The sequence below is a fragment of the Eptesicus fuscus genome, chromosome 1, assembly GCF_027574615.1.
Source record: "Eptesicus fuscus isolate TK198812 chromosome 1, DD_ASM_mEF_20220401, whole genome shotgun sequence".
NCBI classification, from domain to species: domain Eukaryota; kingdom Metazoa; phylum Chordata; class Mammalia; order Chiroptera; family Vespertilionidae; genus Eptesicus; species Eptesicus fuscus.
The window spans coordinates 85,521,933-85,531,460 of record NC_072473.1 but is presented as its reverse complement, the minus strand read 5'-3'; the positions used below and the strand labels follow the sequence as shown (position 1 = coordinate 85,531,460).

General features: G+C 37.4%; 1 pseudogene; it reads left to right on the top strand.

Annotated features, from left to right (window-relative positions):
* The first annotated feature begins 7,713 nt into the window (after positions 1 to 7,713).
* On the top strand, positions 7,714 to 8,175 carry LOC103299263 (60S ribosomal protein L23a-like; annotated as a pseudogene).
* Positions 8,176 to 9,528: the final 1,353 nt, after the last annotated feature.

Sequence of the window (9,528 nt, the reverse complement as noted above, 5' to 3'; positions counted from 1 at the left end):
TATAGTGATTGCTCTTCCTTTTCTAAATCTCAGCTGAAATATTTAGGCTCTTGTTCAGCAGTTCTCAACTGAAAGTGACCTTGCCCCTCAGGAAATACTTGGCAATATCTAGAATCATTTTTTATTCTGATGATTGAAAGAGTGCTCCTTTTGGCATATAGTGGATGAAGGCCAGGAATGCTGAGAAACAATCTGCAGTGCATAGAACAGTCCCCCACAACAAAAAATTATTTGGTCCAAAATATCAGTAAATTATTAGTGCTGATGCCTAGCTATAATTTGCCAGTCACTTAATCCCTTTTTATTTATAGTAACTAGTAGCCTGGTGCACGAAATTAGTGCACATTGAAAGGGAATTAATTAGAGAAAATATTTTAATATTGCTCTTTGCCCTTTCTCTATAACAAAAGTGTGAGAGATAAAAAGAAATGAGTACAATGTATATGAAAATAATACATAATTTTATTAATAAATAAATAATAACAAAATGATATAACAACAATAACAAACTCATGATATAAAACAACATTGATGCAAATAATGACTGATAAAGTGATTAAACTTATTCTAATATCTCCCTGTATACCACATTAAGAGTGAAAACAGTTTCAGAGTGCTTGACTAATTTCCCTTGAGATAAAGTATTTACAACTTTAACTTTAACGTCACATGCTCTTCGAACTCGAGAGAAAGCAACATATAACTGACCATGTGCGAAAATGGGTTCAGGTAGGAATATTCCTACTCTGTCTAGACTTTGTCCTTGTTATTTATTTATAGTCATTGCAAATGCTGGCATCACGGGAAACTGTCTTCGAATTAATTTAAATGGAATGCCAGTGTCAGATGGGGACAAATCAATTCTTGGAATCAGAACAACCTCTCCCTCTGCAGATCCTGTTAATACTTCAGCTTTGATATGTTAGATCGTAATCTTTTGATAATAAATCTGGTACCATTACAAAGACCTCATTTACTATTAAGATTTCTCAATAGCATGATGATTGCACCCACTTTCAATTTTAATTTATGACACGGCATTCCTGAAGGAGTAATACTATTAAGAAATTCAATGGGAAATTTTTCCTTTTCAGCATCATCTGTTGAGTCAATGGAAACATCATTCAAATAGGTGTGAACATCTCCATCAAGTATATCCAAAATTTCTTCATTTAATTTTTGAACATGCTCATTTTTTGGACAAAGAATCACATGTATAGATATATTTTTAATATTATCTATAGATGTACTATTTCCAAAGGTGTCTTCAATAATAGATCCATTACAAATCATTTCATGGGGAATTTCAATAGTATCCATTCCTAAATGAAAACTGCTATCAAGTTTGCCATCTCCAAGTTTTACTAACTATTCACTATAAGCAGAATCCTCTGATCTCATATTTGTTTTAAGAGACAACTTTCTGAAACATCCCCAAACATCACAGTACTTTAAACTCATTTGTACTATGGCCGATCGCATAGCATGCAGCACAATACTGAGACGTTGTCGAAAATCCCCTCCGAGAAGGAGAACTTTTCCACCAAATGCAACATTCAAATTCATAATTTCTCTTAGTAATCTGTCTATGGCGTTTACAGCATGACTGGATGCCATGGTGCATTCATCAATAATGAGAAGTTTGGCCTTTTTAATAGTTTTAGCAACTTCGCTCTTTATATCGAGTCTAGAAATTGGAGTTTCATTTAATGGAATTGGTAATTTATATTGGGAATGAAAGGTTCTTCCACCAAGAAGTAAATTTGCAGCAATTCCTGTAGATGCTGTGGGTAAAACAGTACCACCATGACTTCTAATATATGTATTAAAACTTTATACAGATATGTTTTTCCACTACCACCTGGACCATCCAAGAAAAAGCATTTGAGGTGTACAGTTTGATCTTCGATGGCTGAAGTTATAGTCTGAAAGGCTGCCAACTGTTCATCATTCAGAGATTTATCAAAACCTCTGCCTGTTGTCGCTCATACAATTCATCACATGTATTTGCATTCATTAATAAAGGATAGTCCGGAAGTTTGAAATGTGAACATTTCATTCCATGCAATGTGAATACCTCCTGAATTTTGTTAAGGGCATGCATTTCACAGTTCACACAGGCATCTTCTCTTTGGTGCAATTTCCAACAGAAATCTTCAATAAAATGAGATTTATTCTCATCCCATAATTTGTCTGCAGCAGAAAGACATCCAAACACACATATGTATGCAAAAAGTTGCCGTAGTTGTTTGGGCATATTACGGATGATTGCATCGTCAATCGTATCTTTCCAGATAGTATCGTCAAGTAATAATCCTTGGTGTTTAGCAGCTTCATGAAATGTATCATAAGTTACACCTCCTACAGTTCGCAGATCCTCAATACTTATCGCACCTTTTACTTGCAGAAGCAAGAGTCTAAGGTAATATTGTTCTGGTTCTTTAAAGCTCACAGTGAACAGTCTACCTAATACTTTATTCCCACCCTTTCGGCGTTTTGTCCACAAAGAATTATTATACACATAATGCTGTGGAATCTCCCAATAATAATAATTACGTGCATCAGAGTCTTCTCTATTCAATAAGAACCAAGCCATCAAAGTTGAGTTATGTCTTTTAACCCTATCTAAATTTCAACAAAATCATCGGCATGAAAATACAAATTTTGATCATTTGGCAAATGAATAGCTAATCTTATGATTGCATGAGATTGGTCATGCATTTGCATTCCAAAAAGTCTCCAAACAGCCTCAGGAGCGCTCACATACCTGGAGTCAATGAAGTCCTGTACTTCGTCATGATTGATAATATTATTTTCAGAAATTTGAATATTTGCACTATCGTGCCCTTTATAGATGTATTTAAATAGATATTTGATACTTCTAATTGATGCACAGACTTCAACATTAATATGACAGTTATATTTGAGGCACAAATACAGGTTATAAGGCACAATCCAAGTATTATCGACAATTTTATTTCCAATAGAAATGGTACTACCAGATCTTCGTTTGTATTTGGGATATCCATCAATATTTCCAATAGTCACATTTTGAAATTCTTTTGGGTATCCCTTTGAACATTTTCCATTTTCCATACATGGACTATTTGGATTTTGTATTCCACATGGTCCATGTACCATATTTAATTTTATAATTTGAAAAAGTCGAGGACACTGGTCCTCATCTAGAATTTGTGCCTTAACTATATGGTCAATGTCATCTTCTGAATGTAATTTGGACTCACTATCTAATATCAATAATATGTGAGCATGAGGCAGTCCTCGTTTCTGAAATTCAATGACATGAATCTTAGCTATTACTTTGCCAAATAAATGGAATTTACATATGTCATTTAAAAGATCGTTCAGCTTAATATTAAAAACTCTGGCTACCAAGTCAGGTCTGTTTTAAACTTTTTGTCAGCATTGTAAATTGTTTGTAATATCTGCCCATTTGGGATTGCATGTCATGGTTATAAATCAATTGGGCTTGCCGTACTTCGTTACAATTGCCATAGCATCCTGATATCGCTGCTGCATATTTCTGGGACTACCCTCAAAAGATGATGGAAGTATTATCATTTTACCAATTGTTACATTGTCATTTTCAGATCTAGATTTGAGATAATCCATCAAACCACTATATTTTTCAACTCTCAACTTAGATTGATTTGCTTTAATGAAATTTATCTGATTGGCCTCCATTTTTGAATATGAATCCACAATAAACTGTTGAGTTAATTTTACTGCATTTAAAATAGGATTGAATGTGTTCCTCACAGGGAGATAAAATCCATAATACTGCATTTGTGTGACTCGTGACCTTACATTTTGTCTAGTATTATTGTTGAGTACACTGTTGTCTCTGAGTCTTAATGCAATATCTGTTCCCCAGCCTTTTTCACCATGTGGAAAAAGAATAGGATATGTCATTGCATCTAATGTAGGAAACAGGATACTGATTTGTTTCATTTTAGTGGCATTTGGATTATTGGGATCCGGTTTACAATGAATGAGCAAGTCCCTTTCAAAAGGAGGTTCTCCATCTTCGTTTCTGAATATGACAGCAACCTGGGTTACACGTGGAGAATTATATCTACCTGAGTCACTGTTACGATCATATTTAATTGCCATAGTTACTTCTGTGGGAGCTATACCTTTTGCTGCTGCTTCAGATTGGGCTTCCTTTTCTACCTCATGTAGCATCTTGTACGATTTTGTTAATTCATTTATTTCATGCATGAGGTTGTTGATGTTGATCATGAGTTTTTCTGAGCAGCCCTGGTTTTCTGGCATTGCTAATCGTTTACTTATAGCTTCGGCTGTATCCAAAATATAGAGTTGAGCAAACTTCTGAGAAACACCATCCGAAGGATGTAAAGTTCCAGTAAGGTGATAAACTTGTCTATGTATTCTAAAACAGTATGATCCATACCCTGATAGTGATGCAATATTTGCACCCATGGAAGCAAAAGCAAAAGAACTATTTATGGATCGAATATTTTCCATGAAATTTTTACTCTCAGAATCTTCGTTTGTCACTAATCTTTTTAAATATGCCGGGTAATCTGGAAAATGTATATCATTTGCTACAACATCAAGTAAATTTCCCATTGGATGGTTTTTCATCAGAGAAATTTAGTGATAGGCAAAATTCACATCTAACAGTCATTCCACCACAACTATGTTCGAGAATTGCATCCTCATGTACTCCATTTTTGCTGAGAAGGCAGTTCCTACCAATATTGCTAGTACTTGTTGATGACTGTTCTCTAGACATATTCTGTCTTCACCACTGCCTTCTTTCAATTTCAAAGGCACATTGGTCTTTAGACATTTTCTGTCAATGATGCCAGTGTTTTTCGGCTTCAGAGCGACGTTTTTCCAATAGCTGCTCTTCAGATACATTCTGTCGCAGGTGTCGCCTTCTTTCAAGATCAGATGCACGTTGCTCTTCAGACATTTTCTGTCGATAACGGCATCTTTCTGCTGCAGAGCTACATTGTATCAACAGTTTTTCTTTGGACATAGTCCCACCTCTCTACTGCCATGGTCTGAGATACAGGTGAATGAGAGTCCTGGCTGTCAGGCCTTTGAGCTGTGTGACCAACGGCTGATTTTGCCTGATTCTGTGGGGGTGGGACTTCCTCCTACCTGTTGTCAGTTTCCACAGCTGGGATGCAGAAGCTGGGGCTCCAGAGGGAGCAATGCTCTTTAAGCTGCCAGCTTTCTCGCTCTGCTGGACCCAAGAGGCGAGCCTTGGCAGGGGCTTCCCAGGTCCCCGTGACTTGGACCCCACCAGCAATGTGGGGTGCTGCCCCACGCCACCAGCCTGGGTCCGCGATCGCGGCTTGGATCCATCCGGCGGCCTAGGGCGCTGCCTCACACTGCTTGCCTGGTTCCCCATTGTGGCTTGGACCGGGCAGGCAGCGCGATCGCGGCTTGGATCCAGCCAATGGCATAGGGCGCTGCCCACTACTGCCTGCCCGGTCCCCCATCTTGGCTTGGATCCAGCTGGTAGCATCGGGTGCTGCCCCACGCTATGTGCCAGTTCCCCCTTGTGGCTTAGACAGGGCAGGTGGCGTGATCACAGCTTGGGTCCAACGGGCGGCATAGGGCGCTGCCCCCCGCAGCCTGCCCAGTCCCCCATCTTGGCTTGGATCTGGCTGGTGGCATCGGGCGCTGCCCCACGCTGCTTGCCTGGTTCCCCCTTGTGGCTTAGACAGGGCAGGCAGAGCGATTTCGGCTCAGATCCAGCTGGTGGCATAGGGCGCTGCCCACCACTGCCTGCCCAGTTCACCATCTTGGCTTGGATCCAGCCGGTGGCATCAGGCGTTGCCCCACGCTGCTTGCCCGGTTTCCCATTGTGGCTTGGACCGGACAGGCGGCACAATTGTGGCTTGGATCCAGCCAGTGGCATAGGGTGCTGCTTCCCGCTGCCTCCCCAGTCCTCCATCTTGGCTTGGATCCAGCTGGCGGCATCAGGCGCTGCTCCCCCGCCCCGCCTGTGTATGCAAATTTACCCACCATCTTTGCTGGGTTAATTTGCATAGCACCCCTGATCAGTTGTGGCCATAGCAGAGGTACAGCCAATTAGCATATTACTTTTTTATTAGATAGGATTCTTTACTAAGAGATTTTAGGGTTCTGTATTCAATGATATGTATCTCACATATATGAGCTCTTTTTATTTTATTTTATTTTTTAATTACATTTTATTGGGGTGACATTAGTCAACATGAACATATAGGTTTCATGTGTGGATTACTAAATTACAAAATCTGTATAGGGCACATGGTCCTATATCAGCTCTTTTTAATCTTTTTTTTCCATTAAAATCTCTTAAGAGACAGGAAGCCCTACAATATTCTACATAGAAGTCTTATAATAGTCACCTGTAGCTCTTTTATAATTCTCCATATGGTTCTGCTTCCTTTTCATTACTTATATGATATATGGCTCTATTTATTTTCCAAATGATGCATTTTTATTCCCAAAATTCTTCTTGAACACCTGACTAAATGCAACATTCTGTTAGTCCTCTAGTGTTTCAAAATTCAGTGGCTAATAAACTGTGTAAAACTCTTGATTACCTTCAACAACAAAAAGAGATATAGCAGACAATTCTATACTGGAACTGCCTCACCCAAGAAAAAAATATTTATGTTTTAAAAATCCATGATCACATTTTTTAATACAATTTTTATAACTCTTTTCATTTAACTTGCATTTCTGTGATGATTAGGGACTTTAAGCATCCTTTCATATGTCTATTGGCCATTTGTATGTCATCTTTAGAGAAATATCTATTCAGATCCTCTGCCCATTATTTAAATTGGATTTTTTGTTTGTTTTGTGATTAGTTTATGAGTTCTTTATAAATTTCAACCATATTTTTAAAATGACTATTTTCTTCATGTGTTTTGTATCTTGTGAGCAGGTTAATACATTGATTTTAAGGGAGCATTAAATGGGTTAAATCAAAATAGAGTTTTCAAAGCCATTAGCATTGAAAATGTTTAATTTCAATATTTTGCATAGAATTACAGAAATTGAGAATTTTGAAATTTCAGAGTTCTTTGTAGTAGAGGTTAAAAATTAAAGGAAAAGAAATTAGCAAGTTCATCTTATGTACCAAGTGCTTTATATTTACCTTCTTAAAGCCTCTCTTACAATCTTTGTGAAAAGGTGCCATTAACACCAATTTATATAGAGAAAAACTGGGAATAGAGGGATTAAGTAAGTGACCAGGATTTTACTTTAGGCTTGTTTGAAAACCTAAAGCAAAAAACAAAATTTAAAAAAAAAAAGGTGTTTTGATAAACAACTAAACATGCAAAGTAGATTAATTTATATCAGCCTATTTCAAATGTAACTATAATAACTAGCTTATAAGTAGGTTCTTTAACAAATGAGGATTTCATTAATTCATCAAACTTTAATTAAGTACCTGCTATATATGCTACATGATAAGAGATATAAAAATGATTAAACAGCATCCTTATTCCTTGAGGACCTCACAGTTGATTGAGGGGACTACATAATTAAAGTGCAACACAGGGTAGCAAATATTATAACAAAACTCTGGACAAACTAGTAGCTGTAAGGGGTGGAGTAGGACAGAATAGACATGATACTTCCATATCCTTGGTGGGGTATCTATGATAGCCCCATTTTACCTAGATATATATAATATTTTTGCTTTTTACGAAGATGGCCCTAAAAGCTAAGAAGGAAGCCCCTGCCCCTCCCAAAGCCTAAGCCGAAGCAAAGGCTTTGAAGGCAAATAAAGCAGTGTTGAAAGGCATTCACAGCCACAAAAAAAATCCGCACGTCACCCACCTTCCAATGGCCAAAGACACTAAAGCTCCGAAGGCAGCCTAAATATCCTAGGAAGAGCGCACCCAGGAGAAATAAGCTTGACCACTATACCATCATGAAATTCCCCCTGACTACCAAGTCAGCCATGAAGAAGATAGAAGACAGTACACTTGTGTTCATTGTGGATGTCAAGGCCAACAAGCACCAGATCAAACAGGCTGTGAAGAAGCTCTATGACATTGATGTGGCCAAGGTCAACCCTCTGATCAGGCCTTTGGAGAGAAGAAGGCATATGTTCGACTGGCTCCTGACTCTGGTGCTTTGGATGTTGCCAACAAAATCGGGATAATATAAACTGAGTCCAGTTGCATAATTCTAGGTATAAAATTTTTACACTGTAAAAAAATTTTACCAGTAATAGCTTACTGGTAAATGATCATATTAGTGATATTACTCCACAAAACTCTACTATATTAAAATAAGTTCTCTTTATTTGTATTCTCCTTTGTGTATATGCTCTACATTTTATACTTACAAAACACTCTTTGGGATTAGTATTATGTTTATCTTACAGATGAAGAATTTTAGGCTCAGGGAGGTTATGAGTCTTTCCCAAAGCTACACAGCTAATAATTGACAGGATAAAGAAACAAATTTTGGTCACAATGAATGTCATGTTTTCAGTTTCTTTGTATGCATTGTATACTTCCTTTATCCTCTTACACATCACTTCTTTCTGTCAGTCCTTTTCACTTACTTTTTTAATTCCTCCCTTTATCCCTATGTCTTACCTAACAAACATAAAACACCAAAACATGTATTTTGCTTTATTTGGCATATATAGTAAAATTTTTATATTCTTATTTTTTAATTTAAAAGGTGAAGGAATGTTGTACTATTTATCTGTAAAAACAACATGTTACTTTCTACTTATGTGATCTTTGATAACAAGAAATGTCTCTCCTACCTCTGAACTCCTTTTAGCCCTTTCACTCGGCTCCATTCACATGGTTCTTTTCATATTCTCCCTTGTATTATATTATGTTTATGCTCCAGAGGCCTAGCACAGTGCTTTGTACATAGTAGCCATTCAAAAAATATATGTTGAATAAGTTTTAAGTAAGCCATTGACTTAAAAAAAAAGACTCTCAGAAACTTTAATGAAGTCTCTCCTTTCAGTTGTATTCATATCTCTAAAAAGCAAAATGCTATCATATTAATGCTAATTACAGGGAACAATTATTGCCAATCAATTCTTCCTTCAAGATCAAATATTTGAGCTTAACAATCTGAAAATGTATGTTGATATTTTCTTTCATTTTATGCTGTAATAAGGGAGATGGTAAAATGAGTCAAAAGACCAGGCCAGCCGAAACCGGTTTGGCTCAGTGGATAGAGCGTCGGCCTGTGGACTCAAGGGTCCCGGGTTTGATTCCGGTCCAGGGCATGTATGTACCTTGGTTGCGGGCACATCCCCAGTAGGGGGTGTGCAGGAGGCAGCTGATCGATGTTTCTCTCTCATCGATGTTTCTAACTCTCTATCCCTCTCTCTTCCTCTCTGTAAAAAATCAATAAAATATATTAAAAAAAAAAAGACCAGGCCAAATGATACAATTTAGAAAATCACAGTCCAGTTACCTGAACTAATTTTCCTGTTTTAAAATCAGAGTTATTCACTTTTTTAAAAAACACTTTCTGGTTAACCTA